The sequence below is a fragment of the Hyla sarda genome, chromosome 5 (assembly GCF_029499605.1).
Source record: "Hyla sarda isolate aHylSar1 chromosome 5, aHylSar1.hap1, whole genome shotgun sequence".
NCBI lineage: Eukaryota > Metazoa > Chordata > Amphibia > Anura > Hylidae > Hyla > Hyla sarda.
Window position 1 is genome coordinate 363,739,447 of NC_079193.1, and position 24,383 is coordinate 363,763,829.

The window sequence follows — 24,383 nt, forward strand, 5'->3', positions numbered from 1 at the left end:
GTGTGAATGCAGCCATAGATGGGAGTCGGATCACACAGAATATCGCAGCTGCTTTGCACAGGGCTGTGTAGCTGCAGACTGGTCAGTGCTCTCCCGTCCACTGCCGAATGTTTTTACAATGGGCACGTGAGCATTAGAATAAGAGAATAGAGCTGACATGTCAAAAAAGTATGATTTTTCGGGGTCTCAGTGCTGGGATCTGCACCAATCTCTAGATACAGCTGGTTGGCAGGAGACAGGCTCGTTAGACTTAGGGTCTATTCACACGGCTGAATTTCCGCACATCCGCACCAATTCAGCTTCCGCATTCATTTGGGTGGTTTCTGGCTTTTGCGGATTTCGTGCGGAATCTGTGTGGAAATTCAGAAGTCTGAATGGGAGTGCCGAATCCCATAGAAGTCTATTGGGCTTTAAAGGGGTACTCCGGTGGAAAACATTTTTTTATTTAAATCAACCAACGCCAGAAAATTATACAGATTTTTAAATTACTTCTATTAAAAAAATCTTAATCCTTCCAGTACTTACCAGCTGCTATATGCTCCAGAGGAAGTTGCGTAGTTCTTTTCTGTCTCACCACAGTGCTCTCTGCTGACACCTCTGTCCATATCAGGAACTGTCCGGAGCAGGAGAGGTTTGCTATAGGGATTTGCTCCTACTCTGGACAGTTTCTGACATGGACAGAGGTGTCAGCAGAGAGCACTGTGGTCAGACAGAAAAGAACAACTCAACTTCCTTTGTAGTATACAGCAGCTGATTAAGTACTGGAAGGATTAAGATTTTTTTTTAAAAAGTAATTTACAAATCTGTTTAACTTTCTGGAACCAGTTCATATGAAAAAAAAAAATTTCCACTGGAGAAACCCTTTAATGCGAGGCGGAATCTGCATGCGGAAATTCTGGCGTGTAAATAGACCCTTATAATGGAGGCTGTCTCCTGTAATGGGATTGATTGAGCGCTGAGCCCGGGAGCCAAGCGCAGTGCTCTATGTTTTTCATGGCTATATCTAGAAATAATTGCTGAGACCCCGACCGATCCAAGCTTGTGACAGGCCAGATGTGTTTTGAAATGACAGTAAGGGTAGGTTCACACTAGGGAAATTCAGGGAGGAATTTCCGCAGTAAATCCGTGATCTTCCTGCATGGAGCATAAATGATCAGGATTTGGTGCTTATGTCCACAGCGATCCGCCACGTACATAAGAGACGTCCTATTAACAGATTTATCTGATGGATTCCACTGGAGTTTTGAAAATGTTCAATCTTCTGGCGGAATCCTATTCCTCATGGGAAGATCTGCTACGGACAGTGGCGTCGCTAGGCAATAAGATTCGGGGCATGTGCTCCAAGAAAAAAGGATCAGTGCTCCGAATATTTTGCCTAGCACTTCATTTACCAAGCTGTGGTGAAAGCTTTGTGTGTGCACGGCCACACAACTTTTAGTACTCTGCATCTGAAGGAAAGGTTAGCTAATTACCTCTCACCACCATTGGTGGCGCACTCCGCGCTCTCTCTGCTTCTGTGCGGTCTTACAGGAAATTCTGGTGGGAGGGAGAACTGGCTACCTAAAGGGGGAAACTAAACGTGGTAACAACAGGAAAACTTTTTGCGTTATTAATTAAAACTTAGTTTTAATTAATAACGCAAAAAGGTTCCCTGTTGTTACCACATTTATTGTCAATTGGGAGACCTCAACAGATGGTGAATATCATTCCACAGTTTTGAATTTACAAAAGGGGGAAACTACTAAGGGGGACCTGGCAACCTTAAGGGGGAAACTACTAAAGGGGACCTGGCTACCTAAAGGGGTAAACTACTGAGGGGACCTGGCTACCTAAAGGGGTAAACTACTGAGGGGACCTGGCTACCTAAAGGGGTAAACTACTGAGGGGACCTGGCTACCTAAAGGGGTAAACTACTGAGGGGACCTGGCTACCTAAAGGGGTAAACTACTGTGGGGACCTGGCTACCTAAGGGGTAAACTACTGAGAGGACCTGGCTACCTAAAGAGGGAAACTACTAAAGGGGACCTGGCTACCTAAAGGGGTAAACTACTGTGGGGACCTGGCTACCTAAAGGGGGAAACTACTAAAGGAGACCTGGCTACCTAAAGGGGTAAACTACTGTAGGGACCTGGCTACCTAAAGGGGTAAACTACTGAGGGGACCTGGCTACCTAAAGGGGTAAACTACTGTGGGGACATGGCTACCTAAAGGGGTAAACTACTGAGGGGACCTGGCTACCTAAAGGGGTAAACTACTGTGGGGACATGGCTACCTAAAGGGGTAAACTACTGAGGGGACCTGGCTACCTAAAGGGGTAAACTACTGTGGGGACTTGGCTACCTAAAGAGGGAAACTACTAAAGGGGACCTGGCTACCTAAAGGGGTAAACTACTGTGGGGACCTGGCTACCTAAAGGGGTAAACTACTAAAGGGGACCTGGCTACCTAAAGGGGTAAACTACTGTGGGGACCTGGCTACCTAAAGGGGTAAACTACTGAGGGGACCTGGCTACCTAAGGGGTAAACTACTGTGGGGACCTGTCTACCTAAGGGGTAAACTACTGTGGGGACATGGCTACCTAAAGAGGGAAACTACTAAAGGGGACCTGGCTACCTAAAGGGGGGAACTACTGTGGGGACCTGGCTACCTAAAGGGGTAAACTACTGAGGGGACCTGGCTACCTAAGGGGTAAACTACTGAGGGGACCTGGCTACCTAAGGGGTAAACTACTGTGGGGACCTGGCTACCTAAAGAGGGAAACTACTAAAGGGGACCTGGCTACCTAAAGGGGGAAACTACTGAGGGGACCTGGCTACCTAAAGGGGTAAACTACTGTGGGGACCTGGCTACCTAAAGGGTAAACTACTGTGGGGACCTGGCTACCTAAGGGGTAAACTACTGTGGGGACATGGCTACCTAAAGGGGTAAACTACTGAGGGGACCTGGCTACCTAAGGGGTAAACTACTGTGGGGACCTGTCTACCTAAGGGGTAAACTACTGTGGGGACATGGCTACCTAAAGAGGGAAACTACTAAAGGGGACCTGGCTACCTAAAGGGGGGAACTACTGTGGGGACCTGGCTACCTAAAGGGGTAAACTACTGAGGGGACCTGGCTACCTAAGGGGTAAACTACTGTGGGGACCTGGCTACCTAAAGAGGGAAACTACTAAAGGGGACCTGGCTACCTAAAGGGGGAAACTACTGAGGGGACCTGGCTACCTAAAGGGGTAAACTACTGTGGGGACCTGGCTACCTAAAGGGTAAACTACTGTGGGGACCTGGCTACCTAAGGGGTAAACTACTGTGGGGACATGGCTACCTAAAGGGGTAAACTACTGAGGGGACCTGGCTACCTAAAGGGGTAAACTACTGAGGGGACCTGGCTACCTAAAGGGGTAAACTACTGTGGGGACATGGCTACCTAAAGGGGTAAACTACTAAAGGGGACCTGGCTACCTAAAGGGGTAAACTACTGTGGGGACCTGGCTACCTAAAGGGGTAAACTACTGAGGGGACCTGGCTACCTAAGGGGTAAACTACTGTGGGGACCTGTCTACCTAAGGGGTAAACTACTGTGGGGACATGGCTACCTAAAGAGGGAAACTACTAAAGGGGACCTGGCTACCTAAAGGGGGGAACTACTGTGGGGACCTGGCTACCTAAAGGGGTAAACTACTGAGGGGACCTGGCTACCTAAGGGGTAAACTACTGTGGGGACCTGGCTACCTAAAGAGGGAAACTACTAAAGGGGACCTGGCTACCTAAAGGGGTAAACTACTGTGGGGACCTGGCTACCTAAGGGGTAAACTACTGTGGGGACCTGGCTACCTAAGGGGTAAACTACTGTGGGGACCTGGCTACCTAAAGAGGTAAACTACTGTGGGGACCTGTCTACCTAAGGGGTAAACTACTGAGGGGACCTGGCTACCTAAAGGGGTAAACTAGCCCCTAGCTATGGAAGATTAGATGTGTGAATTAAGCAGCACAATCCCATTGAGATCAATAATGGACTGCTGCAAGTGGAATCCCTGCAGAATTTCCAAGAGGAATGTCTGTAGTGTGAACAAACCCCAACAATTATCCCCTTTATTTACCTGAGCGGCACCAGGATGCACAGTAGGAAGATGACAAGCTGGCAGTGTGATGCTAAGGGTAATGTCACTGGGGAATGAGACAGCCCTTACTGATTGATAAGCTCCTGTGAATCCCCAGAGGATCCTGAAACACCTGTAGAGAAACCCGTGACGGCGTAATTATAAAACCCCTAGAGAAATCAGGAATACACCATACACCAGGCACAGCAAGCCAACTCCTTCTATGTATCCCTAGACCTATGTTTCCCAACCAGGGTGCCTCCCGCTGTTGCAAAACTACAACTCCCAGCAAGCCCGGACAGCCGTTGGCTGTCCGGGCTTGCTGGGAGTTGTAGTTTTGCAACAGCGGGAGGCACCTTGGTTGGGAAAAACTGCCCTAGTGTTCTACAAAAACTCCACACATTTTTTGGGTGAAGAAATGCCACGACCAGATGTTAGCTGCAAATCAATGTGAATTTATGAAACACCAAACCCGCTTGATGTTTTTTTCTTTCACTCCTCTTTCCATTTTTCAGCGTTTCTGGGCTCTGTGTGCGATATTCAAAGTCGCAGCATGTTGAAACTATGGAATTTTTTTGATATTTTGGGGTTTCGATGATATTTTGATGATATTTTGGGGTTTCTCTCTAAAAAAAAGTCTATAGGAGAGAAAAAAAAATAGCCCTTAAAGGGGTACTCCACCCCTAGACATCTTATCCCCTATCCAAAGGATAGGGGATAAGATGTCTGATCGAGGAGGTCCCGCCGCTGGGGACCCCCGCAATATAGCATGCGGCACCCACCTGTTTCTGCTCCCGGAGAGCTGGAGGGTCTGGGTCCCGACCACGGTAACGTGTGACGTCATGCCCCGCCCCCTCAATGCAAGTCTATAGGAGGGGGCGTGACGGCCCAGCGGTGGGATCCCCGCGATCAGACATCTTATCCCCTATCCTTTGGATAGGGGATAAGATATCTAGGGGTGGAGTACCCCTTTAAAAAATTTGGGGTTTGTATTGGTATTTTTTCTAGCCTTTTTACATCTTTTTCTTCTTCTTAATTAGGAGTTAAAATAAAACACGAAAAAAACAGGAAAATGCAGTGGCAGTTTTTTTTCGGGGGGTTAAATGGGTACTCCGGTGGTAAACTTTTTTTTTTTAAATCAACTGATGCCAAAAAGTTAAACAGATTTGTAAATTACTTCTATTAAAGAATCTTAAATCTTAATCCTTCCAGTACTTATTACCTCCTGAATACTACAGAGGAAATTCTTTTCTTTTTAGAACACATTGCTCTCTGCTGACATCTCTGTCTATTTTAAGAACTGTCCAGAGTAGAAGAAAATCCCCATAGCAAGCATATGCTGCTCTGGACAGTTCCTAAAATGGACAGAGATGTCAGCAGAGAGCACTGTGGTCATGATGTCAGCAGAGAGCACTGTGCTCGTGATGTCAGCAGAGAGCTCTGTGTTCCAAAAAGAAAATAATTTCCTCTGTAGTATTCAGCAGCTAATAAGTACTGGAAGGAGTAAGATTTTTTAATAGAAGTAATTTACAAATCTGTTTAACTTTCTGGCACCAGTTGAATTAAAAAAATAAAAATAAAATAGTTTTCCACCGGAGTGCCCCTTTAAGAAAACAAGTGGAAATCTAAGGCCACAGAACTCGGAATTTTAGGTGCATTGCATTTTGTATTGGTTTCAATGGGCATTCTGCTTTGTCGTGCATACTATCCTCCATCATTCTGTACGGAAACCCAACAATTCCAGTACAGAATGCAATGCACCTAAAAAATTCCAGTGCAAAATTCCTCGCAAAAAATCTGTTGTATGAGCCCAACCTTAGGGCCCATTAATGCTACAGAATTCCACTCAGAAATTCCGGTACAGCAGCCTCCTATTGTTTTTAATGGTAATCTGCCGCACCAAGCACACTGCTGAATTTCCACTGGATTTTGCTTTCCCCTAAAAGAATGAAGATGCACATTTTTTCCACGGAGTTCTGCACGGACGGTTGCCGCCAATGGGGACATTGTGTATCCACACAATCATAGTGCCGATTGATTTTGGCACCGCCCCTTGCAAACCTCAGCAGTATTGCTGACATACAAGATGCACTGGCTTCTCATTGTACAACGCAGCGGCCGTGTATGGCCTGATGCCAGCAGATACCATGATATCCTGTAACACTATGAAGTCATCCTCTCCAGTGAACCCATGCAGAACATTTATGTAAACCCTCACAGCAAAGCAGCTGAGTCAGCAAAACCTCACACCTGATTGATATTACCAGCCAGGAAGCGACATCCAGGCCTTATTCCAATAACTCACGGTATATTTATTAACCCTTTCCTTATGTAAAATATATTTACTATAATACTGCCCCTATATACAAGAATATAACTACTATAATACTGCTCCTATATACAAGAATATAACTACTATAATACTGCCTCCTATATACAAGAATATAACTACTATAATACTGCTCCTATATACAAGAATATAACTACTATAATACTCCTCCTATATACAAGAATATAACTACTATAATACTCCTCCTATATACAAGAATATAACTACTATAATACTGTTCCTATATACAAGAATATAACTACTATAATACTGCTCCTATATACAAGAATACAACTACTATAATACTGCTCCTATATACAAGAATATAACTACTATAATACTGCCTCCTATATACAAGAATACAACTACTATAATACTGCTCCTATATACAATAATATAACTACTATAATACTGCTCCTATATACAAGAATATAACTACTATAATACTGCTCCTATATACAAGAATACAACTACTATAATACTGTTCCTATATACAAGAATACAACTACTATAATACTGTTCCTATATACAAGAATACAACTACTATAATACTGCTCCTATATACAAGAATATAACTACTATGATACTGCTCCTATATACAAGAATATAACTACTATAATACTGCTCCTATATACAAGAATACAACTACTATAATACTGCCTTCTGTATACAAGAATATAACTACTATAATACTGCTCCTATATACAAGAATATAACTACTATAATACTGCTCCTATATACAAGAATATAACTACTATAATACTGCTCCTATATACAAGAATATAACTACTATAATACTGCTCCTATATACAAGAATATAACTACTATAATACTGCTCCTATATACAAGAATATAACTACTATAACACTGCTCCTATATACAAGAATATAACTACTATAATACTGCTCCTATATACAATAATATAACTACTATAATACTTCTATATACAAGAATATAACTACTATAATACTACTCCTATATACAAGAATATAACTACTATAATACTTCTCCTATATACAAGAATATAACTACTATAATACTGCCTCCTATATACAAGAATATAACTACTATAATACTGCTCCTATATACAAGAATATAACTACTATAATACTACTCCTATATACAAGAATCGAACTACTATAATAATGTCTAAGGGATTTAAAAAATAATAATATAGATTTAAAAGCACCTGTCAATCAAGACTTATCTCTTATGATAGCAGGGGCACAATTCTGCTCCCCCCATATATTGTTGTGTGATATATGTATTTCGGTTACTATGTGGCATTTACTGTACGTTCTGCACAGAGCAGGAAAGAGAACATATTTGTAATTGGATGTCCCCGATTGTAGCGCCGCGTCCTTTACTCCGTATGAAGCGTCACTGTGCAGTTATTTTGTCGCTATGACAAATCCTTTGTTGTCACTGACCACAATTACAATAATTGCGGCACTTTACAGCTGCAGACTGAACTATTCGGTGTAATCCGGATCCATTTGTCGGCGCTGACTCATCTCATATCTGCGCTGAGGAATGAAGAGGTCACGTGACCAGAATAATCGCACCTGGAATATCTGATTTCTTGGATACAATAATGAGTGATAGAAATTACTTAAATATGTGCCAGAACCTTTGTCCCAGTTACCATCCTTTAAAGGGGTACTCCGGTGGAAAACAAATGTATTCAAATCAACTGGTGCCTGAACGTTAAACAGATTTGTAAATTACTTCAATATAAAAATCTTAATTCTTCCAGTACTTATCAGCTGCTGTATGCTCCAGAAAAAGTTGTGTAGTTCATTCCAGTCTGAACAGAGTGCTCTCTGCTGACACCTCTGTCTTTGTCAGGGACTGCCCAGAGTAGGAGCAAATCACCATAGTAAACCTCTCCTGCTCTGGACAGTTCCTGACATGGACAGAGGTGTCAGCAGAGAGCACTGCGGTCAGGCTGGAAAGAACTACACAACTTCCTCTGGAGCATACAGCAGCTAAGTACTGAAAGGATTAAGATTTTTTAAATAGAAGTAATTTACAAATCTGTATAACTTTCTGCCACCAGTTGATTTGAATACATTTGTTATCCACCGGAGTACCCCTTTAAGAAGTTGTCCTGAATAGCATACATCAGTGTTTTCCAAACAGTGTGTCTTCAGCTGTTGCAAAACTACAACTCCAAGCATGCCCGGACAGCCTTCGGCTGTTCGGACATGCTGGGAGTTGTAGTTTTGCAACAGCTAGAGACATTCTGTTTGAAAAACACTGGCATACTCAGCAGTATTTTAGGGGCATAAGGCAGGGGCGGACATATCGCCTGTGCAGCTGGTTCAGCTGCACAGGGGCCCAGCGTGTGAGCCAGGGGAGGAGATGCGCTGTGCAGGCCAGGTAAGTGTGTCCATGTGTGTGTGTGTCTGTGCGTGTCTGTGTGTGTCTGTGTATTGGCTATGCTACCTAATGTGGGGAAACTGCTACCTAATGTGGGGAATCTATGCTACCTAATGTGAAGAATCTATGCTACCTAATGTGGGGAAACTGCTACCTAATGTGGGGAATCTATGCTACCTAATGTGGGGAATCTATGCTACCTAATGTGGGGAAACTATGCTACCTAATGTGGGGAATCTATGCTACCTAATGTGGGGAATCTGTGTGACCTAATGTGGGGAATCTGTGCTACCTAATGTGGGGAATATATGCTACCTAATGTGGGGGGAATATATGCTACCTAATGTGGGGGGAATATATGCTACCTAATGTGAAGAATCTATGCTACCTAATGTGGGGAAACTGCTACCTAATGTGGGGAATCTATGCTACCTAATGTGGGGAATCTATGCTACCTAATGTGGGGAAACTATGCTACCTAATGTGGGGAATCTATGCTACCTAATGTGGGGAATCTGTGTGACCTAATGTGGGGAATCTGTGCTACCTAATGTGGGGAATATATGCTACCTAATGTGGGGGAATATATGCTACCTAATGTGGGGGGAATATATGCTACCTAATGTGGGGGGGAATATATGCTACCTAATGTGGGGAATCTATGCTACCTAATGTGGGGAAACTATGCTACCTAATGTGGGGAATCTGTGCTACCTAATGTGGGGAAACTATGCTACCTAATGTGGGGGAATCTATGCTAAGTAATGTGGGGAATCTATGCTACCTAATGTGGGGAATCTATGGTACCTAATGTGGGAGAATTGCTGCCTACCTAATTCTGCAGATTAATGTGAGTTGCAGAGAAATGTTATGGCATAGTACTTTTTTTTGGGGGGGGGGGGGGGGGGGGGAACAGGCACATTCTTTGCACAGGAGCCCTCTGCTGTCTGTGTCTGCCCCTGGTATAAGGGTTAACATTTGCATTATTATAGATGACCGATACCTTGGTCATGTGATCCTCCCCAAGCCAATGATTGTGGAAAAGTCCCTAGGCTAGACTCATCACCTAGGAGAAAGGATGGACCCAAACTTGTTAGGCCATGTTCACATGGCCATAAATGAGTGGAATATCTGAAAAATAAGAGTGGACATTCCGCACATTTGAATATTCCGGCGGGCGATAGGACCTCTGGGAAATGAGTCGCCTTAGAGACATCACTGCATTTCCGAGCGGTATCTGCAGCGAGCATAGAAAAGTCTATTATTTCTGCAGATGCCGGAATCTGGATTTCTGCGGCAGATGTTGCGGTCGTGGAAATTCCACCGTGTGCACAGTGCAGCAGAATCCCATTAAAATCAGTTTCCGCTTTGTGAACATAGCCTTATAGGGGTACTTCGCCCCTACACATCTTATCCCCTATTCAAAGGATAGGGGATAAGATGTCTGACCGCGGCGGTCCCGCGGCCCGGACCCCAGTGATCTCTGTGCAGCACCCGGCATTCATTTAGAACACCGGGTGTGGGTGGCGCGGGTCGTGACATCACTTCCACACCCCCTCAATGCAAGTCTATGGGAGGGGGCGTGGCGGCCTCCACACCCACTTCCATAGACTTGTGTGATATAGCGGGGTGCAATGCAGGGCAGATGTTGTGACCCTGGGGGCAAATGTTATTAACCCCTTCATGTCGTTACATCAGGGCGTGGTAATACCACTGGTCCAGGGCTTGGTACGGGGGCAATGAAGACACCGACGCCATTTACGGACAACGGTAGCTTTACTGAGGGTAGACAGATGACACAGTCTATGCAGTACAGCCAGTATCCCAAGGAGGTGACCAGTGACACAGGGGGACCTCACAGGCTTGCTGGGACTTGCAGTATGTAGAGACACTTAAGTGCAGGCCACGGTGACTATATAGAAGACTTGACTGACTTGACAATTGACATGAAGATGACTTTGATCTTACTTGAGCCGACTTATGGCTGCAGACTTTAGGCTTGAGGCCTCCAATGCTCTGGACACAGACTGCACTGGACCTCAGCAGGAATAGCAATGAGCTAAGGGGGAGATTGCGGCATCTCCCCTGGTTTTATAGGGGGAGAAATGTACGGGGACACACCATCCCGTACTGGGCCACCATACTTGCATTGAGTGGGAGTGGCCGTGATGTCACAAATCCGCCGGCAGCTCTAAGCATTTGGAACAAAATGTTCCGAACACTGGGGCAGCGGAGTACTCCTTTAAGCCTTGTTCCTGTTAGGCATACCTACACCTAGGCCACACACAATCATATACTAGGGGATGCCTATGATTTAAAAGGAAAAATCGTTTTTTCTAGAAACTGCGCCACCCCTGTCCATGGACTATGTCTGGTATTGCAGTTCAGCTCTTTAGGAGTAAGTGGTGTCGCTATACCACACAATACCTGTGGATGTGGAGCTGTTGTTGAGAACAAGCCATGTTTTCTAACCCTGGATATTGTGTGTCGTCCCCTTTAACACAGTAGTTTCACAGCGTTATCTTTTCTCAACAGTGGTTCAGGCTGCGGATTTGTCCATCCCCCATGCTTTACACTGCAGCTATACATGCTTACAATTTCTGCTGGATAGAAGCCTGAGTACTAATTAAAGGTTATTAACAACACTTCAGTAATTTACCCGTAAAGAAGATAATTAGGCGTATGGTAATTTACAGCGAAGAGAATAATTTAAGATTTGCACAATTTCTCCCCACGTGTGCAGCATCGCCCTTCATGACGCGGTTTACGTGCACCAGTCGGTTGCAGGTGGGTATTGTTCCCTGTTTTATGAGTAAATCTGCTAATAAGTGGATTACATAGTAACAAATAGTCAGCTGCCATATCCTGCTGTTCTGTTACTTGTTTTATTAGAATAATTCTCCTACTAAGCTCAAGAGCCAAGGTTGGGGGGGAAACACTCACCGAGCGGACGGGGCTGCAGCACCTTTGGGGTCCGTTCACACAGCACATGTCTATGACTAGAGACCATAGCACCCCTATCCCTGCGGGAGCACTGGTGGGCATCGAATTGATACATATGTTAGATTCAATCTGAATTGTTGTTGCATTTTTACTTTAGATAGTGTTTCCCAACCAGTGTGCCTCCAGCTGTTGCAAAGCTACAACTCCCAGATTTTTCAAAAATGAGATTAGTCATAAATGAGTCCCTATCAGACTGGAACAGATTACCGTATTTTTCGCCGTATAAGACGCACTTTTTCTTCCCCAAAACTGGGGGGGGGGGAAAAGTCGGTGTGTCTTATACGGCGAATACACCCCTATCACGGCGGTCCCTGTGGCCATCAACGGCCGGGACCTGCGGCTAATACAGGACATCACCGATCGCGGTGATGCCCTGTATTAACCCTTCAGACACGGTGATCAAAGCTGACCGCCACATCTGAAGGGAAAGTGACACTAACCCGGCTGTTCAGTCGGGCTGTTCGGGACCACCGCGATTTCACCGCGGCGGTCCCGAACAGCCCGACTGAATAGCCGGGTTAGTGCTTACAGGACACCGGGAGGGACCTTACCTGCCTCCTCGGTGTCTTCTCCGTTCAGGGATCCCCTGTATGGCCGACGCTCTCCTTCCCCGTCATCACGTCGTCGCGTACGTTGCGGCGTGCGTAACGACGTGATTGCGGCGACGGAGAGCGAGGATACCCGGGCGGCAGCAGAGACGTTCCGGAGCGACGGGGACGCGGCGACAGCGATGGAGCGACATCCAGGGCAGCGGTGACGGGTCCGGAGCGGCGGGGACACGTGAGTATTACCTCCTATGCAGTGGTCTTCAATCTGCGGACCTCCAGATGTTGCAAAACTACAACTCCCAGCATGCCCGGACAGCCAACGGCTGTCTGGGCATGCTGGGAGTTGTAGTTTTGCAACATCTGGAGGTCCGCAGGTTGAAGACCACTATTGGGTTCAAAATCTTTATTTTTTTAGATTTTGCACCTATAAATTGGGTGCGTCTTATACGCCGGTGCGTCCTATAGGGCGAAAAATACGGGTACATGGAGTCCAGGAGAAATGGGACTACTTAAAAGACACATTATTGAAGGCAACAGAAAATTGCATTAAAGGGGTACTCCGGTGGAAAACTTTTTTTTAATGAACTGATGCCAGAAAGTTAAACAGATTTGTAAATTACTTCTCTTAAAAAATCTTAATTGTTTTAGTACTTTTTAGCAGCTGTATGCTACAGTGGAAATTCTTTACTTTTTGAATTTCTTTTTTTGTGTTGTCCACAGTGCTCTCTGCTGACACCTCTGTCCGTGTCAGGAACTGTCCAGAGCAGAATAGGTTTGCTATGGGGATTTTCTCCTGCTCTGGACAGTTCCTGATAAGGGCATCAGGTGTCAGCAGAGAGCACTGTGGACAAAAAAAAAGAAAGAGCCGGGGTGTTGTGACATTTGGCTGGCTGGAACTTGTAGTACTACACATCACTGATGATCATGTCCCATGTGACTTGGAGTGGTGAACAGTCCCGTGTAAACCCAAACTCACACACTGCCTTTTTGCTAATTTAGCAGTTCTCCTCTTTCAAAGCCCAGGAAAGACTTGCGACCGCTATGTCGGGGTAACAATTGTTTACTTTACTTTAACAAACAGTTCCTGGAGGTTCACGGTTAGGCTGGGTTCACACCACGTTTTGTTAAATACGATTCCCGTATACGGCTGGGAGGAGGGGGGGCGGGGCTTAATCGCGGCGCTCACACTCAGCCGTATTCGGGAACCGTATTTAATGCATGTCTATGAGCCGACCGGAGTGAACCGCAGCCTCCGGTCGGCTTCGTTTTCGGCCGTATGCGGTTTCCCGACCGCAGGCAAAAACGTGGTCGACCGTGTTTTTGCCTACGGTCGGGAAACCGCATACGGCCGAAAACGAAGCCGACCGGAGGGTGCGGTTCACTCCGGTCGGCTCATAGACATGCATTGAATACGGTTCCCGAATACGGCTGAGTGCGGGCGCCGCGATTAAGCCCCGCCCCCCCTCTTCCCAGCCGTATACAGGAACCGTATTTAACAAAACGTGGTGTGAACCCAACTTTACTTGGGAGCTGCAGAAAATGGTTACAGTCTCAATCCCTAGTACTGTAGTATTGCGCTAGCTGGTGTCCGGAATTTATAAGGATCTTCACAGGGGGTCACGGTGGAAGACTATACCAACTTTCCACCACTTATTTAGTTATGGATGTTGTTGTGAAAAAAATTCTGACGGCACTTCCAGAAGTCGCCCAATTGTTGGGAGAGGCACCAGGACCTTAGGCTGGACATCGGATTTTGACAATGATCCCGATAAGTTCTTTTCCATTTACTGCGACCCCTTACTTCTGTACATTTCTTGTGGCAATATGTATCCTAACAGCAAGGTTCTGCTAGGCTAAGAAAACTTGAATATTATAATAATTATTATTTTCATATAGTCCACACGGATTCCGCAGTGCTGTACACTGTTAACTCAAATTAGTCCCTTTCACCACTAGGGCTCACAATCTAAATTCGCCTATCAGTATGGTGTTTTTTTGGAGTGCGGGAGTACCCAGAGAAAGCCTGTGATAACACTGGGAGAAACTTGTTGCAGAGTTGTCCTTGGTGGGATTTAAAGAGTACCAAATAAAACTTATAATAAAGTGTTCCTTGTGTAATTAGCAGACCCTTTCCCATCCACTTGCTTTTAAAATTATCAACATAAATATGTTTAAAATGTAATAGAAAAAATGGCCACTAGGTGGCTCTGTTCTGTTTCCTGCCACAATTAATACAGTGAGTTTGGTCTCCTCCCGGCCTGGCAAAAGACCAAACTCGGGAAGGGTTCTTTGCACTGAGCTTGATTGACAGCTGCACAGAGCCTCACTGAAAGCTATGTTACGCCGAGCGCTCCGGGTCCCTGCTCCTCCCCGGAGCGCTCGCGGCGTACATCTCTGTGCAGCGCCCCGGTCAGACCCGCTGACCGGGAGCGCTGCACTAGTATCGCCGGCGGGGATGCGATCCGCGTAGCGGGACGCGCCTGCCCGCGGGTCGCATCCCAATCTCCTCACCTGCCCCGTTCTCTGTCGGCTCAGTCCTGGCGCGCGCAGCTTCACTCTCTAGGGCGCGCGCGCGCCGGCTCTCTGAGATTTAAAAGGCCAGTGCGTCATTGATTGGTGCCTGGCCCAATCAGTACCTGCACCTGTACCTTGCCTATATAAACCCACTTCCCCTTCCTGTCCTTGCCGGATCTTGTTGCCTTGTGCCCTGTGAAAGCGTTTAGTGTGTTCCCAAGCCTGTGTACCCTGGCCTTCTGCTGTTGCCCCTGACTACAACTCTTGCTGCCTGCCCTGACCTTCTGCTACGTCCGACCTTGCTCTTGCCTTGTCCCTGTGTACCGCGCCTGTCTCAGCTGTCAGCTGGGGTTGAGTCGCTATCGGGTGGAATGACTTGGGGGTTACCTGCCGCTGCAAGTCCATCCCGCTTTGCGGCGGGCTCTGGTGAAAACCAGTAACCCCTTAGACTCCGTTCCCCTGGTACGGCCCACGTCATCACCCCACTGACACAGAGGATCCACCACCAGTGTCCTCGCTGCATGCCAGCCGAATCCTGACAAGCTACACAGAGCCTGAGGTCTTGTGAGGGCGGAAGTGGTCCCCCAGCAGGCTTCAGTGCTTTCATGCCTGCTGGGAAACACCCACTTTCTCTTGCTGGGAGATTGCACTATGTGAGCAAGAAGAACAGTAAGATACACAGCTTTAAAAAAAAAAAAAAAAATTAAGAGTGGGAGGGTACTAGGAGCAGTTAGGGAACATAGCCTGAGTTAGTTTAGAAAAGTTTATTTAGTGACAGGTACTTTTTAAACCTAGGACTCCAGTGCTCTATGGAAACGGTGCTAACCACCTCTAAGCCACCAATATGGCTTGAAATGGTGACCTAACTGTAGAGGTGTGCTTGATGGCAGCTACACCTGGGGCTCACCATGTGGTAATCTTCTTATGAGGTAACAGGAGCTGCTGACCATTATGCGCTCCCTTGACCAAGCCAAGAACCACATTGCTCTGCTAGAGGGAAGTTCCTCCTCCTTTCCCAGGCAAAGGAGCAAGGCAAGGATTGGCTAGGGGCGGACTATGCTATGCTCTGTGCTCTCAACATTTTCTGAAAAGGCAACAACCTCAGTGTATGCATATAGAAATACAATGCAATGCAAGCAGTACAGAAATATATGAACATTGGCCCTCAGCAAACCTTACAGGACCCCAACATGAGAGTTCACCTTGTTGCAGCAGCAGCTTCTGGTACAGCCTCCACTGGGCCACCACAAATACCTGTGATTTTAGTAACTAAAATGTTCCCCATTATATCATGTCCTTAACCCCTTAAGGACACATGACGTTCTCATACGTCTCCATTTCCGAGTCCTTAAGGACACATGACGTATGAAAACGTCATGTGTTTTACCGGCCCCCCGCAACCATCTGGAGCGGAGCCAGTCCCTGATGCCTGCTGAAATCGTTCAGCAGGCATCGGGGCATATTGCCCAGGGGGGTCATTATGACCCCCCATGTCGGCGATGGCCGCAGATCGCTGGACAATTCAGTCCAGCGATCTGCGGCGGATTCCGGGTCAATCGGGTCTCCAGTGACCCGGAATTATTGGCTGATCGGAGCCGTCAGAGACGGCCCCGAACAGCCAGAGCCAGCAGGGGTGAGGTGGCACTGGTGCCACCTCACGATCGCCCTGATTCGTCGGCCGGATTATTGTCCGACCAATCAGGGCGCCTGCTGCGGGTGTCACTCCCGCAACCCGCTCCGCCCCTCTTCCGGAGGACGTGAGCAGGTGCGGGACGTGCACCCCGGGTGCTGGGGACCCCGATCCCCGGCGCCCCTGTTGGGATCGGGGCCCCAGGAGCAGCGGCGGAGACGACGAGGGACTGACCTGTGCGGCGAGGATCGTTGGAGGTGAGTGACAGCCTCCTGCTGTTGCTTAGCAACAGCTCCCAGCATGCAAAAAGGGCATGCTGGGAGCTGTAGTTATGCAACAGCAGGAGGCAGACCACCACAACTCCCAGCATTCCCTTATGGGCATGCTGGGACTTGTAGTTTTGCAACAGCTGGAGGCACATTCTTTCTATGGAAAAGTGTACCTTCAGCTGTTGTGTAACTACAACTCCCAGCTTGCACAATCAGCTAAAGTGCATGCTGGGAGTTGTAGTGGTGCATCTGGTGGTTGCATAACTACAACTCCCAGCATGCCCGTTGGCTGTCGGTGACTACTGAGAGTTGTAGTTTTGCAACAGCTGAAGGCACACTGAGTTAAGTAGCAAATCAGTGTGTCTCCAGCTGTTGCATAACTACAATACCCAGCATCCCCAGCCAAAGTACTATGCCTCCAGCTGTTGCATAACTACAAGACCCAGCATGCCCTTCCGCTGTCCGTACATGCTGGGGGTTGTAGCTTTTGCAACAGCTGAAGGCACACTGGTTGCAAAACACTGAGTTTGTTACCAAACTCGGTGTTTCACAACCAGTGTGCCTCCAGCTGTTGCAAAACTACAACTCCCAGCATGCACTACGATAGACCGTACATGCTGGGAGTTGTAGTTTTGCAACAGCTGGATGTTCCCCCCCCCCAATGTGAATGTACAGGGTACACTCACATGGGCGGAGAATTACAGTAAGTATCGGGCTGCAAGTTTGAGGTGCGGCAAAATTTCTGCCGCAGCTCAAACTGCCAGCGAGAAACTACTGTGAACCCCCGCCCGTGCGACTGTACCCTAAAAACACTACACTAACACACAATAAAAAGTAAAAAACACTACATATACACATACCCCTACACAGCCCCCCTCCCCTCCCCAATAAAAATGAAAAACGTCTGGTACGCCACTGTTTCCAAAACGGAGCCTCCAGCTGTGGCAAAACAACTACTCCCAGTATTGCCAGATAGCCGTTGACTGTCCAGGCATGCTGGGAGTTTTACAACAGCTGGAGGCACCCTGTTTGGGAATCACTGGCGTAGAATACCCCTATGTCCACCCCAATGCAAGTCCCTAATTCAGGCCTCAAATGCGCATGGCGCTCTCACTTTGGAGCCCTGTCGTATTTCAAGGCAACAGTTTAGGGTCACATATGGGGTATCGCCGTACTCGGGAGAAATTGCCTAACAAATTTTGGGGGGTATTTTCTGCTATTACCCTTTTTAAAAATGTAAAATTTTTGGGAAAACAAGCATTTTAGGTAAAAAATATATATATTTTTTTACATATGCAAAAGTTGTGAAACACCTGTAGGGTATTAAGGTTCAAACTACTCCTTGTTACGTTCCCCGAGGGGTCTAGTTTCCAAAATGGTATGCCATGTGGTTTTTTTTTTGCTGTCCTGGCACCATAAGGGCTTCCTAAATGCGGCATGTCCCCAGAGCAAAATTCGCTTTCAAAAAGCCAAATGTGACTCCTTCTCTTCTGAGACCTGTAGTGCGCCAGCATAGCACTTTTCACCCCCATATGGGGTGTTTTCTGAATCGGGAGAAATTGGGCTTAAAATTTTGGGGGGTATTTTCTGCTATTACCCTTTTTAAAAATGTAAACATTTTGGGAAAACAAGCATTTTAGGTAAAACATTTTTTTTTTTTTTTTACATATGCAAAAGTCGTGAAACACCTGTAGGGCATTAAGGTTCACATTACCCCTTGTTACGTTCCCCGAGGGGTCTAGTTTCCAAAATGGTATGCCATGTGTTTTTTTTTTGCTGTCCTGGCACCATAAGGGCTTCCTAAATGCGGCATGTCCCCAGAGCAAAATTCGCTTTCAAAAAGCCAAATGTGACTCCTTCTCTTCTGAGACCTGTAGTGTGCCAGCATAGCACTTTTCACCCCCATATGGGGTGTTTTCTGAATCGGGAGAAATTGGGCTTAAAATTTTGGGGGGTATTTTCTGCTATTACCCTTTTAAAAAATGTAAACATTTTGGGAAAACAAGCATTTTAGGTAAAACATTTTTTTTTTTTTTTACATATGCAAAAGTCGTGAAACACCTGTAGGGCATTAAGGTTCACATTACCCCTTGTTACGTTCCCCGAGGGGTCTAGTTTCCAAAATGGTATGCCATGTGTTTTTTTTTTTGCTGTTCTGGCACCATAGGGGCTTCCTAAATGCGGCATGCCCCCAGAGCAAAATTTCCTTCAAAAAAGCCAAATGTGACTCCTTCTCTTCTGAGACCTGTAGTGCGCCAGCAGAGCACTTTTCACCCCCATGCGAGGTGTTTTCTGTATCGGGAGAAATTGGGCTTCAAATTTTGGCGGGTATTTTCTGCTATTACCCTTTTTAAAAATGTAAAATTTTTGGGAAACCAAGCATTTTAGGTAAAAAATATATATATATTTTTTTACATATGCAAAAGTCGTGAATCACCTGTAGGGTATTAAGGTTCACTTTACCCCTTGTTACGTTCCCTGAGGGGTCTAGTTTCCAAAATGGTATGCCATGTGGTTTTTTTTTTTGCTGTCCTGGCACCATAGGGGCTTCCTAAATGCGGCATGCCCCCCAAAAACCATTTGACGCTCCTTCCCTTCTGAGCCCTCTACTGCGCCCGCTGAACAATTAACATAGACATATGAGGTATGTGCTTACTCGAGAGAAATTGGGTTTCAAATACAAGTAAAAATTTTCTCCTTTTACCCCTTGCAAAAATTCAAAAATTGGGTCTACAAGAACATGCAAGTGTAAAAAATGAAGATTTTGAATTTTCTCCTTCACTTTGCTGCTATTCCTGTGAAACACCTAAAGGGTTAAAACACTTATTGAATGTCATTTTGAATACTTTGGGGGGGGGTGTAGTTTTTATAATGGGGTCTTTTATGGGGTATTTCTAATATGAAGACCCTTCAAATCCACTTCAAACCTGAACTGGTCCCTGAAAAATAGCGAGTTTGAAAATTTTGTGAAAAATCGGAAAATTGCTGCTGAACTTTGAAGCCCTCTGGTGTCTTCCAAAAGTAAAAACTCATAAATTTTATGATGCAAACATAAAGTAGACATATTGTATATGTGAACCCAAAAAAATATATTTGGAATATCCATTTTCCTTACAAGCAGAGAGCTTCAAAGTTAGAAAAATGCAAAATTTTCATTTTTTTCATCAAATTTTGGGATTTTTCACCAAGAAAGGATGCAAGTTACCATAAAATTTTACCACTAAGTTAAAGTAGAATATGTCACGAAAAAACAATCTCAGAATCAGAATGATAACTAAAAGCATTCCAGAGTTATTAATGTTTAAAGTGATAGTGGTCAGAATAGCAAAAAACACTCAGGTCCTTAAGGTGTAAAATGGCCTGGTCCTTAAGGGGTTAAAGGGGTACTCCGGTGGAAAACTTTTATTTTATTTTTTATCAACTGGTGCCAGAAAGTTAAACAAATTTGTAAATTACTTCTATAAAAAAAAATTAATCCTTCCAGTACTAATTAGCTGCTGAATACTACAGAGGAAATTCTTTTCTTTTTGGAACACAGTGCTCTCTGCTGACATTTCTGTCCATTTTAGGAACTGTCCAGAGCAGCATATGTTTGCTATGGGGATTTTATCCTACTCTGGACAGTTCTTAAAATGGACAGAGATGTCAGCAGAGAGCTCTGTGCTCGTGATGTCAACAGAGAGCTCTGTGTTCCAAAAAGAAAATACTTTCCTCTGTAGTATTCAGCAGCTAATAAGTACTGGAAGGATTAAGATTTTTTAACAGAAGTAATTTACAAATCTGTTTAACTTTCTGGGACCAGTTGATAAAAAAAAGTTTTCCTTTGGAGTACCCCTTTCAGTATTCGGGATTGTTTTAGGTTTACAGGAAATAATTGTGTTTACACTGGGAATTATTCCCATTCGCAGCATGAAGACAAGCTCTGCAAATTCCTTAGATACAACCCTTATAAATTAATATTCGGCACTGTACGAGGTCTCAGCGCTGCTTGTATAGAGCATTACACATGGGAATGATAAGTGCACAGCGCTGGGGTGATACTGAGCCGTTCAATACCTCATGCAGATTGAAGGGTTTTATATAGCGCCATTATAATAACACCGTGCAGGGTCGATAATGCTGCTCATACACTTCATATCTCATTTAAAGGGGTACTCCCCTGGAAAAAAAAAACATTTTTTAAATCAACTAGTGCCAGAAAGTTAAACATATTTATTAATAACTTCTATTTAAAAATCTTAATCCTTCCAGTATTTATCAGCTGATATATGCTCCGCAGGAAGTTCTTTTCTTTTTTAACCACAGTGCTCTCTGCCGACACCTCTGTCCATTTTAGGAACTGTCCAGAGCAAGATAGGTTTGCTATGGGGATTTGCTCCTGCTCTGGACAGTTCCTAAAATGGACAAAGGTGTCAGCAGAGAGCACTGTGGTCAGACAGAAAGGAAATTCAAAAAGAAAACAACTTCCTCTGGAACATACAGCAGCTGATAAGTACTGGAAGGATTACGATTTTTTAATAGAAGTAACTTACAAATCTGTTTAACTTTCTGGCACCAGTTGATGGTCAGGCATATTAGACGGAATTTGGACAAATGCTTCAGCTTTGGTAAAATTGGATGATCATCTAGGTCAGTGTTTCCCAACCAGTGTGCATCCAGCTGTTGCAAAACTGCAACTTCCAGCATGCCCGGACAGCCAAAGGCTGTCTGGGAATACTGGGAGTTGTAGTTTTGCAACAGCTGGAGGCACACTGGTTGGGGAAACAATGCTCCAAATAGAAGTACATGGACATGCCCTTATACATCCTTTCAATATCCCAATAGAGAGCAACATACAGTATGTTCTTACTCTGCTGGGGGTTTGTTTCAATGTATCAGTGGTTAGTTAAGGTAGGCAGGTAGTTAAGTAGCTAGGTAGATTGCTAGACAGGTAGATAGGTAGTCAGTTAGGTAACTAGGTAGGTAGGAAGAAAGTCAGGTAGGTAGGCAGCTAGGCTGCCTGACATTTAGGTAGATAGATAGCCAGGTAGATAGGTCGTTAGGTAGGTAGCTATGTAGGTATGAAGACATCCAGGTTGGTAGGTAGGTAGGTAGATAGATAGCCAGTAAGGTAGATAGCTAGATTGCCAAATAGGTAGATAGCTAGGTTGCCAGGTAGTTTGGTATGTAGGAAGTCAGGTAGGTAGCTAGGTAGGTATGATGACAGTCAGGTAGGTAGGCAGCTAGGTTTCTCTCTGTCCCAAGTATGCTGGGAGTTGTAGTTTTGCAACAACTGGAGACACACTGGTTGGGAAACACTGACTGGTGTATAGGACCACCAGATTCTGATCCTTTTTCATTACCCCATCATCTGCCAGACATCTTGGGGGTCTGAAAGCAACATATTTGTATGTACCAAATGAAAAAAATGCATGCTCAGGAGAGCCGAGCATACATTTTAATGGTGGTGATTATGTTGCAATGCCGGATTAGGATGAGAGCTTGGCTGGGGTTAAAGGGTGATGGGGACTTTTCTGCCTTTAAGGGGTACTCCAGTGAAAACCTTTTTTCTTTTAAATCAACTGGTGGCAGAAAGTTGAACATATTTGTAAATTACTTCTAGCTTAATCCTTCCAGTACTTATTAGCTGCTGAATGCTACAGAGGTAATTCCTTTCTTTTTGGAACACTGATGACATCACGAGCACAGTGCTCTCTGCTGACATCTCTGTCCATTTTAGCAACCATGCATAGCAGATGCATAGCAGATGTATGCTAAGGGCAGAATGGTGGCTCAGTAGTTAGCACTGCTGCCTTGCAGTGCTGGGGACTTGGGTTCAAATCCCATTAAGGACAACAATAAATAAAGCGTTATTATTATTATAATAACATCAGCAGAGAGAACTGTGCTCGTGATGTCATCAGAGAGCATTCCAAAAAGAAAAGAATTTCCTCTGTAGTATTCAGCAGCTAATAAGTACAGGAAGGATTAAGATTTTTTAATAGAAGTAATTTACAAATATGTTTAACTTTCTGCCACCAGTTGATTTAAAAGATAAAAGGTTTTCACCGGAGTACCCCTTTAATGGGAATCTGTCAGCTACAATTCATGTTCCAAACAGCTGACACTATTAGATGCTGGTAGGACACGTAGACGCATGGTACCTTTCATATATCTTTCCGGTGCTTCCATAACATAGAAAAAAAATGCTTTTATTCTGTGATGCCAGGTGTCAAAGGTGCGTTCCGAAGCCCCTGAACTGCTGAGGGCTGTAACACCTTCTCGCATCTCCTCCTATCCCTGCTTGATGGACAGTCAGCTAAAGAAGAGCCCTGTTTTCAAATATTCTTCCTGTGTTATACATACAGATTGCAGAGAAGACTTGGTTCCATTGGAAGGCTCGAACGGAGAGGTAAAAACGGGTTTTCCTAAGGGCGCACATTGCTACAGTAGGTTAAAGCCTAATTACATACAGACTAAGCATTTCGAGAGCGCAGCTCTCTTTATCAAGTCATGTCCATGGCTTGATAAAGAGAGCTGCGCTCTCAAATCACGTTGTCTGTATGTCATTAAAGCTGTTTTATTATTTTACTATTGATGTCCACGGTGTTAACCTACCGTATCGATGTGCACCCTTAGGAAAACCCCTTTTTACCTCTCCGAGTCTTCCAAAGGAACCAAGTCTTTTCTGCAAACTCCGTACATCTACGGAACTGGGTCCTGGCTGCCATGCAACTGTGGTATGCCTTGGGGGGTGTATGGTAGTTGGGGTGTTGTGATAGATGAGGGGTTAATGTTAACCCTATAGTTCGTGACGCCAGGCTGGGGGCTAGTATGCTGAGGTAATTCTCCGGCACAAGGTAGTTGAACTTGAACTTGGATAAACTTTACTGAAAGGCTTGCGCTACATACAATGCACAATAACAGTCTCAAGAAAACAGTCTCTATATAGTGCAATGACTGACAGTTGCACTTTAGATACAGTCTCTGAATTTAGGGTAATTTTGCAGATCCGTCCGGATTTAGGGGATAGATAAGGTCCGGTGATCATGCAGAGTGCTTAGGGATTGATACACTCTCAATTTAGGATCGATCAGCCGTTGCCGCAAGGCTCGGGCCTAATTCACTGCGGGAGATAGCTGTAAAGAAAAAGAAAAGAGGGGATTCAGCTCACCACTGTGCGGTATTGGATGCAGGAGCTCCGTAGTTGCAGGAGAGCAAGGCAGGCAGGATGCGGGCCGTGTCCCGGAAAATAATGGAGGAAAAAAAGCACACGTGCAGGGGTGGGCCTCCAGCTGCTCCAAAAAGGTCCAATTAGAAAATTAAAACTTCACCTTTAATGTTGCATGTTAAAAACAAAGGATATCCATAGTGAAAAATAAAAAGAAGGAAGGGAAACCGACGCGTTTCGAGCCTATACTGGCTCTTAGTCGTGGCACATAATATATCGGGCAAGTGCCCCCTTATATAGTGTAACTCCAAATGATCCCAAACGGAAACCCCGGGAGCCCGGGTTCCGGAAGGGTGATGACGTAGGTCAATGATGGGAGCAAGTATAAGACCTGGACTGGATGGATAATCATGTGCTGGGTAAGTGCATAATGTTTAACACTATGTGTGCGGAGGCCATATC

General features: G+C 45.2%; 1 protein-coding gene and 1 long non-coding RNA gene across 11 annotated transcripts in view; one reads left to right on the forward strand and one right to left on the reverse strand.

Moving 5' to 3' along the window:
- Positions 1 to 24,383, reverse strand: part of ASAP1 (ArfGAP with SH3 domain, ankyrin repeat and PH domain 1) — a 389,691-nt gene that overhangs the window by 299,527 nt on the left and 65,781 nt on the right. The window lies entirely within an intron of this gene.
- LOC130274439 (uncharacterized) overlaps positions 1 to 24,383 on the forward strand; it is a 105,523-nt gene that overhangs the window by 78,523 nt on the left and 2,617 nt on the right. For 3 of the 5 annotated variants that reach the window (XR_008844384.1, XR_008844382.1, XR_008844380.1), the window contains one exon: positions 11,343 to 11,594. This is a non-coding gene — a long non-coding RNA (uncharacterized LOC130274439). The remainder of the gene's footprint in view (positions 1 to 11,342; positions 11,595 to 24,383) is intronic. The other 2 variants (XR_008844381.1, XR_008844383.1) reach the window with 1 other exon arrangement.